We start from the raw sequence: 14,220 nt of genomic DNA, 5'->3' as shown, positions 1-14,220 counted from the left end.
AGCAGTGGCTTTTCTCATGACCTTCACATTTCTCAATGGAAAAGAGCAGTGCATTTAATAAAACGGCATTTTATTAATGCCGCTATTTTTAGAGATAATTTGTGTAGTCTGGTTTCTTAGATGTACTTTCCAGCAACTTTCCTCCATACAGAGGGTGGAGGAAGCACCAGTCTACAAGGGACTATTCCATTTGCCTTGAGTGTTCATGGTGTTACTGGGACTAAGGGTTTGCTGGACCTCAGGAAAATCTGGGTCTTAATGTACTCTTCAGCTACTTCGGTCAAACTGTCGCACTTTTTCTAACTGAAGGAATTCAAAGCCATTTGTAAATCTTTTTTTTAGTGTCCTTAACTGCAATTCTGAGAAAGCAATGGCTTTACGCTTTCTTTCTCTCCAGATAATGCTCAAAGCTAAATTTCTCTCCCTGAAGAACATTAGTCAAACTGACTTTGTAGGGTTCTTTACATGACTAAAATGAGTTGGATTTGACCTTTCATTTTCAACTGGTCTGGATGACAATCATCAAGCATATCATATTATATTCATGTCAAAAGCTAAAAGATTTTCTCCCCCATTCTTACTAGAAGGAAAGAAAGGTCTTTTTTTTTTTTTCCTTATGTGTCCACTGTAAATTCTCCACTTTTCAGTTGTAAAGGGTTGATGAAAATTTGGACAGAAGGAATGTGGAAGCCATATGCTTAATCAAGATTTTCCTGCATTTCCACTATTGGAACTGGCCCATCAGCCACCGTTTCCACTCAACAGTGTGACCAAAGCTGTTCACGGGTAGGATGATGCAGGTCACCTCCAGTCCAGGCTGGGGAACAGTCTACACATGTCACGGCTTGCAGCAGTTTATCCTTTTCATGCAAATAGTCTAACCAGGGTCACCTCATTTGTGGTTCGCTGCTGAAGTTCAAAGGCTGCTGCAGACAATGCTTAGCAAATAATAAAAGTAAATCTGGCATAAAGTCACTCATGACTTCTCAACTGTAGGAGAAACCAATCTCTCCAAGATAGATATAAACTCTGTATCAATTGGATGACACAGTAGTTTTTTGAGAATCAGGGGTCACAGTGAAGTGTATCTTCCTGCACGCTGATCTGGGTGAGATCATGTGGAGTGTGTGAGTGAGGGTGGAGAAGTCTGGCCCTAAAGGAAAAGCCTGATCAATTGGGATAAATTCAGTAGGAATTTTGCCGTTGATTTCACTGGTAGGGGAATTTTACTCTCACATGAAGCTTCACGCAGTTAGAAACAGATGTTAAAGATGGAATTGATTATATCCGGTTTTCCCCTGAATTCTCTCTAGTAATCTTTCCAAACCATAAGAAGGCAGTATTTTCTAATTGCTGTTATATTCTACAGTTAAGGGAAATTTCTATGGCGAAGCACAGACACATTCTGAGGCCTAAGCGTACTCGTTATCAGAGCAAAACGCTGTGTAATGAATTGCAATTTCTTCTTATCTATTTTCTCTGTGCAAAGAAAATACACTGACTACTGAGACAATGGCATTTCTTTTCATTTCTAGTGCGAACAGCCAAACCACTGTCCCATACCACTTAGTGATATAAGCACTACATTGACTCCTGAGTTGGAAATGTACAGGATTTTTAGCTGCATTTGCCAGCACAATCTTTGGCACATTTGCAGTGATTTTATTTTCAAAGCACTACTCTACTTTTTAGCTTATTAACTGCAGTGAAACACAGTGCTTGCTCTTCCTGCAAAACCTGTCGGACATACAGATCGTTTTAGAAAGAGGAAAGTGCAGAGTGGCGGGCGAACCGCAGCAAGCACAGTCCAGCCGTGAGTGTGAAAATAGGGTTATGACTCCATGTGGAAGCCTGAATATGCCTCCCCAATTGCTCCACAGCATGTGGAAGATACATTGGTAACTGCTCAAACTTTTAATAAATTGACTTTGCTTTGTAGCAATTGGCAAAGCCGCCACCCGGCTCCTGCACCATCATCAGATATACCAGGGAGCAGTGACGCTGGGATTGCCACATTACTCTCACACAGAAAAAACTTTTCTCTTTGCTACTCAGAGCTACCAGGGAAATGACACTTGGGGGTTGCATTGACTTCTCTAGCCTGCCAAAAAAAGAGGTAATAAAAGAAAAAAAAAAAACTAAAAGAGAAAAAGCCATTCTGAAAATTGCTGTTAACATGCTCAAAAAAGCTAGCACAGTCGAATTATGTTTTAGAAGAACTGATTCCCAACGTTGTTCTTCCACTCATAAAGTATCTTTATAGCAGTTAGTGAAAGTTGAGTAGCCTGTTGTCAACTACCTTCTTTTATTTGTAAGATGTTATTCTAACACAGCCTGCTACTGTTTATTTCAGAAGAAATTAAAGAGCATCCTAAATAACACTAAACTACCACTGGGAAAATAATGAAGATATACCTTTTATCATACATTATCCTTGATTTTTTAAAATTCTAATTTTAGTTTACACATTATACATCATACGTTTGTTCATTAGTTTTCAGAAGTCAGTCATTCAGTTGGAGTCCTCCAGTCAGTTGTTGGTGCAAATTAGCTAGCGTTCTACTCTATTTCACACTCAAAGCACTTCCATTATGGTTGGATAATGGTTGTACCATCAATAAAGAGTATGAATCCAGTTATGTGGAGACCTCAGCTTAACCTTTCCATATGCTATTGATATTTATAGAGCTTCTGACATAATCAATTAGCCTGAAAACTGGCACTCATGGAAGGTAAACCCATATAAAGGAACCATTGCATCTGCATTTTCATTAACCTTTCAGATAAATATGTAGAAAATAAAGACAAATATATACCATACGTTACATACGCTAATCCCCCAGATTTTCTAATGATATTGCAGATCAGGAATAAACTTGTTCAGTGGTATCTCGATTGCTAAATTCTGTAGCTGCTTTCACGGGTGTTTTAATCTTCACCCAGACATCTAGAAACACCGTGAAAGTGAAATGAGATTAGCTGACTCTCATGTGATACTCTTCCCAAACTAGTACTGAATTTAAAGTCAGACGCAAAGCCCAGTTTTATATAGTAGCACCTCTACTTGTAGTCACCTGTTAATAGCTGAAATAGCATAGACGAGATCTGGGAAAAAAATAATAAAACGCACTATATACAATTCCATATGACCACCCTGTCATGTAAGAAATCAATCTGCAACAGAGAGAAACTGAGTTTTGGTAAAACTTTTTTTTTTTTTTTTTTTTTTTAAGCAGACACATGCAAATTTCTTATCTTCCTCATCCACACAGAAGAGGATCATCCTCCACACAAGTTTCAGGCAAATACATAAGGAAGCTGGTTTTGTTTGGAGACACCTGGCCCCGGAGCAGGAGCTGAAACAGCTGAGGTGGAATCCTGGCTTTACTGTCGCTCGTGGGAATTTGTACTCCGTTTCCACTGACACGCTGCATGAGTATATTTTTGCTTTGTTGGAAGATTTACTTTGTTAAACACCTGATTTTTGTTACTCCCTTGAGTGATTGTTCAGAACACCATTCCTGATATTTTAGCCTTTTTCTAGAATAAAGATTTAGTCCTAATGGAAATATTTTCATCTTGAGAGAACAAGCTATATCTAATTATTAATTAAAATATTACTACAGTAGATTACTTGCCCTGGCCTATATGTTCCACCCTATTAATGCAAGTCAGAAGGAAGAGATTTCTGAAGAAATGAGTAGGAGAGTTACAAAGGAAATCAAGTCCTTGGCACTATCTCTGTCAAATCCACAGGATTAGTTCTGAGCACCTCAGGAATGACAGCCATGGCTGGCTGGGCTAGCCTTGAACGGAGTCCGAAGGACTGCTGCCACAAATAATATGAATTCTCCCTTACTGTGACAAGAAGAGGGCGGGAAGGTGTGACAGAAGGGAAATACAGAGAGCTGTAGGCAGGCTGGAGGAAAGGGCCATACATGAAGGTATCTACCTTATCTACTATCACCTTTCGAGTTTTACATTTGGATCTAATTATAGTGACCAGTGGGGTTGCTGGCAAACACAGTACTCACCTATTTTTGGACCCAAGTCATATGAATTACTTAGGAAGACTTAGGCAGATTGGGTGAAATTCCCCCTGCTGCAGCTGAAAGCAAAATTCACATAGACTTCAAAGGGGCCAGATTTTCCTCAGTCATCAAGGGATGTTGGGTCCTTCATAATAATACCTTTACATATGCATAAGTACAGGCTAAAGAAAAATGGAATAGATTATATGTAAGGAAGAAAATGTCCTCAGAGCCTGGATATTTAGTACACAATGTTTGGTGTGAGAGAGCTGTTTGCAACAGCAATCACTTTGGTTGCAGGACCACATGGCAAGACATTCTGGTGAGAGAAGTGAAATTAGTTCATTCATTAAAGAGATATATATCTGTTACATTTGAATAGTAGGGCTAGAAAATGTAATAGATGGAAGGCTTTCTAACTCATAAAATGGTGTGGCGTAAGCGGACTGGTAACCTTAGTCTAGCAGTCTGATGGGTTTTTGTTTCAAATCCCATCCTGCGCACTTAGTGCAGCTCTAGCCTTTTATTAAAATGGGAAAATATATTGTTTATAAAGGCTACCCTTGACAAATAGTAACCAAAGAAAGGTGCAAAAAAAATGTATTGTTTCCATAATCAGAGATACACTGTAAAACAGAATAAAGTGATAAATACAGAGTGTAATTGTTTGGTTTTGTTGCTATCTGTCTGTGCCCAGTGGCAAGGAAGTCCAAATGAATTACAAAGAAATTTTTAATAAAAGAACAAAAACAAATAATGGGCTCCATAACCTGAAAGAACTTTGAATAAAAAATGTCCCCTGAAACTGAAGGTCCCTTTAAAATCTCCATGCTTTCTCACCGTTCTTTGATTTTTTCTTCCCCCTGCTCTTACTTAAAAGCCTCTGGGTGATTTGTCCTATTCCCTGCCCAATAACAGCCAAACCATTGTTTTAGGGAAGATATTTTTAATGTTGTATATTTTACTTTTTGTTGTTGTTGTTTTCTTCTTTTCCTTGGACATTTCATCCACACACTGCAGAAAATGTGAACATAAGCAGCTGCAATATGAGATGAACTCTGAACACCAAATAGGTAGGCCCTAGAGGGGAGGAACTGAAATATGAGCTGCTTATTCTTGGAGCCCTTTAAACCCTCCAATCTGTTTTAAATTATTTTGGTGCCTCTATTTAAAGGTTAAATTTTTGTTGTTGTTGTGAGCCATAGTTTAGTAATACAAAACCTGGGCAACATCAGCATAGAGTCAATTCACAGATTACACACCCAGGGTCTTTCCTGATCCTGCCTAAAGTGAAGCAGCATGTTTATACTTAGCAACACATTTTGACATGAATGAACTTTTCACGTCTCTGCTCATAAAATAAACACTTACATTCAGCAGGAAAAAAAATCATCTCACTCAACGATCCAGCTTACATATGTTATTTACAGACCATATGTCAAAATCTAAATATGGTTATGGATATGCAGAAATTATAGATATAAAACATTGACTTCAGAGCTGTGCATTAAACATCAAACCTTTTACATCTTTCATTAAAGCCTTTCTCTGTGCTAAGTCTTTAGCAAGTTAGACTTCTCTAAAAAAAACCCCAAACTTATTTTCCCCTCCACCCCTTTCAAGCGAAATCTTGGCACCTCGAGCATTTTTTATGTTTTGTTTTTCCTTCTACAGTATTTTGTTTCAGGGCACTCATAATTTGAGCACTAGGGCTTAGATGTCAGCGTGAACACAGTTTCGATGGCTGCTTTTTGCAATTGCTACTTTGAGTTCAGCTCTACTAAGTGCCAATGGGAAATTCCTAAAGGCCAAGGCATTTTCAATAAATTAGCATCGAGACACTGAGTCTTTGTATAGCATTTAGGTGAAACTTGATTCAAAATGCATATTTGGGGATTTCTGACAATGCTTTCTTTGTTTTTTATGCAAATAGAAAAAGCCTTGGAATCTCTTGAATTTATATGATCAAAGATGACCACCATGAATATGTCTGGAAGCATTACCAAATGACAGAAGTACCAGAGACAGTTATATTACGAAGATTAAAATAGACATTTTAAAAAAATGTGCCTTTTAAGGAACACTGATTTTTTTTTCTTTTTTTTTTACAATTCATTAACTTTACGTATTTTTAATCAACCTAATTTTGAAGCATTGCATTTGACATGATACACATCAAATGGTTACCACTGGCTGGGGACTCGGAGACTTCTAAAATATAACAATTAAAAGGTTTATGCTCCTCTCAGTGGGCAAACTAAACTCTGTTACAATTAATTAGTAAGAGAATTACACACTCTTTTTAAGACATGAGTATGATTTCAAAGATATTAAGTAGCATGGCATGCATTCCTTCCACTGGAGCAACTATGATCTGAACTTAGTGCATGGTTCTTTTTAGTCAAACTGTGATAGGAAGGCTTTGTGTGTTGTTCTGCTGGGCTGTTTACTTTCAATAACTGCAATCAGCTAAAGAAGAGGGGGTTTCCTGCAATATATTTTAGTTGCACAGGTCCACTTCTCTATGTAAAGATCAAAAATACATTATAAAAATGCTGAATAACTGATTTGGTTAGTCCAGATTAATATCAAGGTACATTATGCCACAGGAAGAAAAAATGTTATCTACCTAAAAAGAAAAGTGGCTATTTTATTTGCCTGTCCAGATGGAAGATTTGTATTTTTATTTTATGTTAACACAAGCAACAGAGAGAAATAAAAATACAGTCCAAAGAGAATTTACTTTTACAAAGAGTTCTTAGAACTGTTTTGAAAATAATTTCGTTTGTGCTACCTTTTAGTTTTTCTGCCTTAGTCATGTCATTCAGGACCCTCAAGCTTCACCTCCAACCAGTGTTTACTCCCTGCTATGCTACAGTGGGCTTTGGATCCAAGCCATGCTGTCAGCTACCACCACATTGTGACGTATGTGCTCATTTTGTCTGGTAACACCCCTCAAGCAGAACGGTACCAAGGTGGTCGAATTTCCCAGGAAAGTTAGAAAGAAGTACCAAGGAGGAGTGAAGAAGACAGGTCAGTAAGGGAGAAGGAAAGCTATCCATAGCAAACACAAGAAATATATTCTTGCAAATTGAGGAATGTGAGATTTGATACAGTTCACAAAAGTCTCCATGTTGCTCAGCTTGCGTTCAGGGTGCTTTCCAAAATTCCATTCCTCGTGATGCTTCCACTAAAATACATATATTCTTATTATTTTGGGGATGAAACTCTCTGTCACACCATTGGTGCTTCTCCATGAAAACGACAAATAATTATTTTCTATATAATACCTACAATATTTTTTCTACATATTATTACCAAAAGTCTGTTTACAGACTATTGAAATCAGACAAATTGGAATTACAGTGAACAAAGATTGAGACAACGGCCTATTGATTACTCCCAGATCAATTCTCTAGCTGACATTAAGCTCTGCGAAGAATATTTCTGAGAAAGTTACCAAAAATGCATCATGGATGAGCTAAGTCTGTGGGCTAAGACAGCTCATTCCTTGGCTGATTCTGATAGGAGAGGTTATCACACAAGCAGAGTCTACTGCACGCTCTTCTGTTGCAGAAACCTTGTAAAAGCAAAGCTTTTCAATTACTTGAATTCAAGTTCCTTTTATTTATTTATTCACTTTCTGGGAGAAAAAAGAGGTGCCCCCCTCCTAATCATAGGACTCAATATATTGGGAAATTCTGAAGGTACAAATTACCACTTGCTACATTATCTCTGGTGTCAGCTTAGAGACTGTTGATGAAAATCCGATTTTTTTTCTCTTGATTTCACTGGACTGTGGAACAAGCTCAAAATCCACAGCAGCTACAGAAAAGTTTCCTTCATTTCAGTTTTGCAGTTTTTTTATACAGATACACAGTATCGTGGGTATTTTTTTTTCATAGTTTACCATAATTATGTCTTTACTTGAAATTCATATTTAAACCATTGCATGGTTGTCATGGAATTGTTGGTAATGTGTGATTACATTATGTTGTCTTTTGCCAGGACACTTGTAAATGAGACATTATCCTTGGAGATTTTCTTGGCTGAAAATGTGAGTAATTAAAAATGTAAACAAATATTATCCATTACATATGCCACAATAATAAATACTTCAATATAATGCAAGTTAATGACTCTTTAGGGATCCAGCCTAATCCTGTTACAGTGTTTCATAGGTGTACAAACAAACAGTTAAGCATTTAATATTTCACTGAGCATATTATATTTATACAATATAGTTCTCAGTTGCAAAAAAGCAGCATCCCTGTCAGAATAATTGTAGAGCATGAAGTGTAGGAGAGGCAAACACGGACGGAACAGAAACCCACAAGGTGCTCAGGACAGCTCTTGGTCTGCTTTTCAAACGGGCATTGGGTATGGGGAACAGACCTGAAAAATGGGACATTTCTTTTGCTTTCTTTCTGGGAGAGGAGTTATTATACCTCTGGTGGGGATATTTCTACCCGGAGAAATCTATCCTGACCCGAGAGGGATGTGTCAGATCCAGCCACCCTGCCCAGGCTGCTTCCGGGAGCCGGGAGCACAGTGTGCCTCTGGACACAGCGGTGTGGTAGAAGGGCACAGATTTTTGGAAAGGGAGTTGGGATTCAGCAGCCCTTTTTGAGAGGAGAAGCTGGTTTGTTTCTTTCTTTTAGATCTTGCTCTCAGAATCACAAAGCAAACTAAATCAGAGGAAGGCATAGTCTGATCTTTCAAGCACTGGGGGGACATTTTCAAAGGCAGTAAGGAGTAATTAATTAGCCAAATCCTATTGAAAGGAAATGACATTTCATGCCAAATTCCCTCTGGCTGTGTGGATCATTCCAGCTCATAACACCTCAGCTACAAATCTTCATTCTGCCAGTGACTTCGTTTGTCACCTTGGTGGAATCACTAAAACTATTTGCTTCTGTTCCCTCGTTTGTACAATAGGAGCTGCAGTTCTCACTTCCCCATCTACTTATGCCCTTTACAAACTTGTCTCTTGCCTGTTCTTGACTTCAGTTTCATGCCTTTCCTTATGCTTAGAATAATGTCTTTGCAAAATTTGCCAAATTACCTCTGAATTATACTAAAAACTCCTAAACACTCAGACAATCTCAGAAACTTTTCAATTATAATTTGCTGTAAAAGGACAGTGATCCTAGGAATCTGCATAAGGACACTGTTGAGTCATTCTTATACCAGGCACTTAAACCTTGCATAGAAGTGCTCTTTAATTACTTTTAAGTCATATTAGCAGGTAGGTCTTATTAGCTGCTCTAGGGATTTGGAGGCTCTTCTGGATGACAAAGCTTATAGCAAAAATCCAGGGATCAGTTTTGGAGAAGAAACAAAGATGCTAGTTTCCGTCTCCTCTCCTCTCCTCTCCTCTCCTCTCCTCTCCTCTCCTCTCCTCTCCTCTCCTCTCCTCTCCTCTCCTCTCCTCTCCTCTCCTCTTTTTTCATTATTTACAGAAAATCCTGTCACTGTTTTTTGCTATATCTACTAAATAGAACCTTTTCCGTCTAAGTTTTGTCTTTCCAAAATTGTGTTACCTGTTGCCTTTAATAAATGGCTTTGTTTTATCTGTTGGAATATGTCTGGTTTTGCATCCCTGATGCAAGATGTTTGGTCTCTCTTGTGGTTCACAGTAAATTCCCCACTTTTACCATAATGGACTTACTAATCCTTAAGTTTGAGATGTTTTCTCTCTAATGTAATGATTTACGTCTGTTTACAGGAGGGATGACTCTCACTTGCTTCAGTGTCTCCCTCCTATCACAAAAATGTAAAGGAAGGCTTGGTACAGTTGATAATTGATAACACCACCCTTGGTTTCTTTACAGCTGCATAAGCATATAGAGATTCCACAAATCATAACCAATAAAACCAAAGATCAGCTTTTCCCTTATTCTAGTCAGTAGTTTACCGATAACGCATACTTCCAAATACTGTTCAGGAGCGAAGCTATTGGAGTACAGCCCACAGTGCGTTCTGTACAGTGTGGTAAATGAAATTCCCAAAGCCAGTTAATGTACTGCAGTCTGAAGTCAGCTAGTATCAGATGTTTGCTGCCTCATTTATTTTGATTAATTGCTTCGGTGGGGGTCGACAAAAGAGGAAGCCAAAAATCCACGTCGGGGAAGGCAAAACTGTGCTACGCTGTCTCTGTGCTTAAGAAGTAAACAAGCTATGCAGCTTTGCTGTCTTCACTCCCTTTGACTCCCTCACACTTTGCAAGGAAGATTTGTCATACCGTTAAGAGTAACGCAAAAAACCCTGACAGACCCGTGGTGGTGTTTGCTTTGTGCAACCAGTGCCTTCTTTGGAGAAAGGCTTGGAACTGCTGGTACCGGTGATCTGGGATCACTGGGTTGTTCCGGTGATGTTTGATCATCTCTAGTCTTATTTTTTTTCCCCAGACTTTTCTTTTGCTGTCAACTCCACTACAGAGTTCCCGGAGCTGTTTTCAGGCTCCAGCCTCACGTCAATCACAACTTTTCTTCCTACCAACAATTCTTTCATTTCATCCCTTGTCCCCTCCTGCTACCTCCTGTGAGTGACACTGCTGCACAGGGACCACGGCGGAGAGGCAGGGAACGGCGGGAGAGATGTGTGGGTACCTATCGCAGCTGAAATTACACATCTTTCCAATTTGGCCGTGGGTGACCATACCACCTGATAAGCCTGCGGGAATGGAGCCCTGGGTGGTGATTTCAGCCATAAACTCTTCTGTTTTGTGGTGTTTACCTTTGCTATACCCTGTGACAGGTTTCTCTTCTGAGCAGTAGCCTATGGCACTTGGCTGGGGAGACGAGAGTCCCGCGTGATGCAGTACACAAAGAGTGACAAATTAAAATGACAGGGCTGTCTTACGAGATTGGGATCTAGTGAAATGAAATATTTCTGGTCCAGATAACAGAGGCAGGGCTACACTGCAATATGTGGGAAAAGCGGGTGTAATTTTCAAGTGTCTTTAACATAACTGAGTTTGTCACTGGCCGGGTCCTATCATGTCGCATCTTCCCCAGGTGGGGCTGAAAGTGTGGCTGGGGGGAGCCGCATTTGCAAAAATAGTTCCATCGCATGCTGTATAATGGAAACTTGTTCCATTTTCATCTCTGCTAGCTGTGTTAATGGCAGGGGTAAAATGAATCCAAAGAGCCATTGTGAGCTGAGAAAATCATATGATGAAAACTTCTTTACCATTAAATTTTGCGTATTATCTGATTGCCATTTTTCCTTTTGATTTCAAACTGAATAAATAAGTTTAAAATTCATGTACACGTACACACAATGCTGCCCTCTCATTTTCAGATTCCTATTCTCCTATTTAACTAATAAAAATATAAAGTTTTGCTCTTCTGCTATCAACATTTCCTGAGTTTTAAATTCATTGTTCTGTATTATACATAAAGGCTTGAAAATTACTTTGAAGAGCCCTTTTCTCCTGATGGGTCTCCATTGAATACACACAAATATTTTGTGTTCTTAAACACAACACTGAGGTACACAAATGGATAATTGCCTCTACAACTTAGGTATCTAAATCTCTGCCTTTCAAGTGACATTTTGCATGCTCATTTGTGTGTAAGATTACAATAAAGCTTCAAGTGTCCAGACTGCATCAAAATCATTCCTGAAATGCTTATGCCTCTGTTTAATTAAGTTGAAGTGAAATTCATGTTATTCAAGCACTGTTAAATCAGGCTGAAGTTAGTGAATCTGAATGACATGCTGTAGCATGATTTTAAGCAGACTAAAATATGCGGCATTTAAGGCACTTTCTTTCTTTCTGTTTGAGAAGCAAAACCCAGGAGTTTTGCAGAGCTACTCATGGAAAATTAAAGGCTGTTTTTTTGTGTTACTCAAAGGCAGGAAACTCTGTGTTGATAGAAGAAACAGAAACTCCTCTCAGAGATAAAAACAATTTATGCCTTGCACTAAATTGGTAAATAAGATTCAAAATTTCTAAAGCATTGTAGTAACTGAAAGACGTTTCTTGAGCGAAGTAATATCCAACCAGAAGTGCAATGGTAGCTAAGTAAGATACAAATCATAGCCCCCCTGCCTTCTCATTTAATTTCAACTTTAGAACAATTTCAGTCCATCACTGTACATGTTGAAAGGGATCCCATTATTAAAAATTCAGAATATTCTCCATGCTCTTTTATTCTAAGAACTCCCAAATGCCTCAAATGTACAGAAACACACATTTTTAATGAACCAAATGGACTTGTTTTTATAACTGACAGGAGGTGCTGGGAATTGGAATTGGAGGGGGGGGAATCAGCTAATTAAATCTAAATCACCAACAGCGAACATAATTTCCTTGCCCAGTCACTCCCAGTTTCACCAGATTCCTTGTCCCAGTCTCGTACTTTGTTTTATTCTCTGGTTTGGCTTTGTTACCTTTGAATTTTAATTAGATAGCTTCCTCCATGCTGCCCGGGTGCCACTCAGCAATGCATGTCATGGTGTGTGAACACAGCGTTGACAGGCTGGTTGCTGTCAGCTCCTGTGCCCCCAGCCCGACTCCCCACGCTGGGAACTGCCTTCCCGGGGAGGATCCAGCTCCGCTCCGACAGCCCTGGGCTGGGCAGGATGCACGGGTGGGATCTGGTCACGTACAGAAAGCGTGCGCGATGTGACGGGACCCTCCAGGACTTCCAGCAGCTAAAATGGAAGAAGTCTCTCATCATGTGCGACTGCAACTTCGCAAAGCTTATAGCACGGCCAGATTTTCACGGTGATAGGAAAGGCTGCTTTCCTGCCAAATTTCAAGTTGTTTTTCCAAGATCCAAGGCCACTGGATATGCTAGGAAAAGAATTTGCCAGATTTCACCAGCATTTTTTTTCTACTTTTTAAATTATTTTTTAAAACTAACCATATTCTTGGAACATCTGAATCCTCTGAGATGTTGTCATAGCAAAATGCACCTCAGATGGTTCAAATTTGGCAAACACTTGGGAAACAGAGTTTAGAAAGGGACTTGCTGGGAAACCTTAATAAGAAACAGAGCTAACAACCCAGTCAATGTTTATACTAAAAGAACAAACAAATAAACAATTGTGCCTTTTAGTAGCCTTGACAGTAAATCTAATCAGCACAACAGATTGCAATAGATCTCTTTCCTATAAAAGTGAGAGATTTGGGCAAGAGTTAAGAAAGGTGGATCTTGATTTTTTCACTGCTTGAAGAAGGGTAGTGCATACTCCAATACTCCAAATTCAAGTGAAGAGTAAAAAACTGTTTTGCAGAACAGACAACTGTGTTAGGGAATCTTATTCTTTGGAGAAAATCACTTTCAAATTGAACTCCTATTACTCACTATGCCATGATCCACCCTGGCACCTAATGCCAAAAAACCTGCATATTAGATCTGCAGGAATGTCCTTTCTGCACAGGGTTTTCCCAGATTAGAATAAGACTTTCCTTATAACATTCAGTTAGTTGCTGCCAGTACTCTTCAGGTACCATTGCCAAAGAAACCCTGTGCTGGGAGGCAGAAGGTGGGAGCAACACAAGGAGGCCCTCAGGGAGAAGGCTTTATGTAGATCCTCTGATCAGCATAAATAAGAAAAGGGGCATTGCTGCAGCTGTAGCCACTGAGCTGGAGTAAGAGTCATTTTTCAGTGGGATGGAGATTTCAGGGGCTGTTCCTCCACTCTCCAGCTTAACTCACTGTGGAGGATACTGAATATTACTTCCACATTCCCCTCCAGCATCATCCGCATTGAACCAAATCAATCTGGCCTTGTGAGTTTACTATAAGCTATCTAGAGCAAGAAACATGTTTGCCTTTTTTGTAAGAAGTGGGGGAAATGTACAGCAACGTATACACTGTTTGTAATAAAACAAAAAAAAATGAGAAGCCACTACTTAAGTTAATTCAATACTGGACACAATATAGCTCAATCCAATTGAAATTGAATAAACATTTTCATATAAATTCAATTAATTGGTGTGGGCTTAAGCGTACGGTCTATGTTGTGAAATTATGAACAATAACTTGTTCCACCAGCACTGTTAAATAATTGCCTTAAGTCAGAGGATAAAGAATAGAGAAAGCTGAAAATCCATTATACTCTGTAACAGTCCTACTAAAACTAATTAGCTGCTATCTAAATTTTCACACCTCTATTTCATGATCATCTATTCTACTTGTGAAAACAAACACATGCATTCTGAGACAAGGTA

Source organism: Chroicocephalus ridibundus, chromosome 7, assembly GCF_963924245.1.
Source record: "Chroicocephalus ridibundus chromosome 7, bChrRid1.1, whole genome shotgun sequence".
NCBI lineage: Eukaryota > Metazoa > Chordata > Aves > Charadriiformes > Laridae > Chroicocephalus > Chroicocephalus ridibundus.
Note: the sequence above shows the minus strand (reverse complement) of the source record.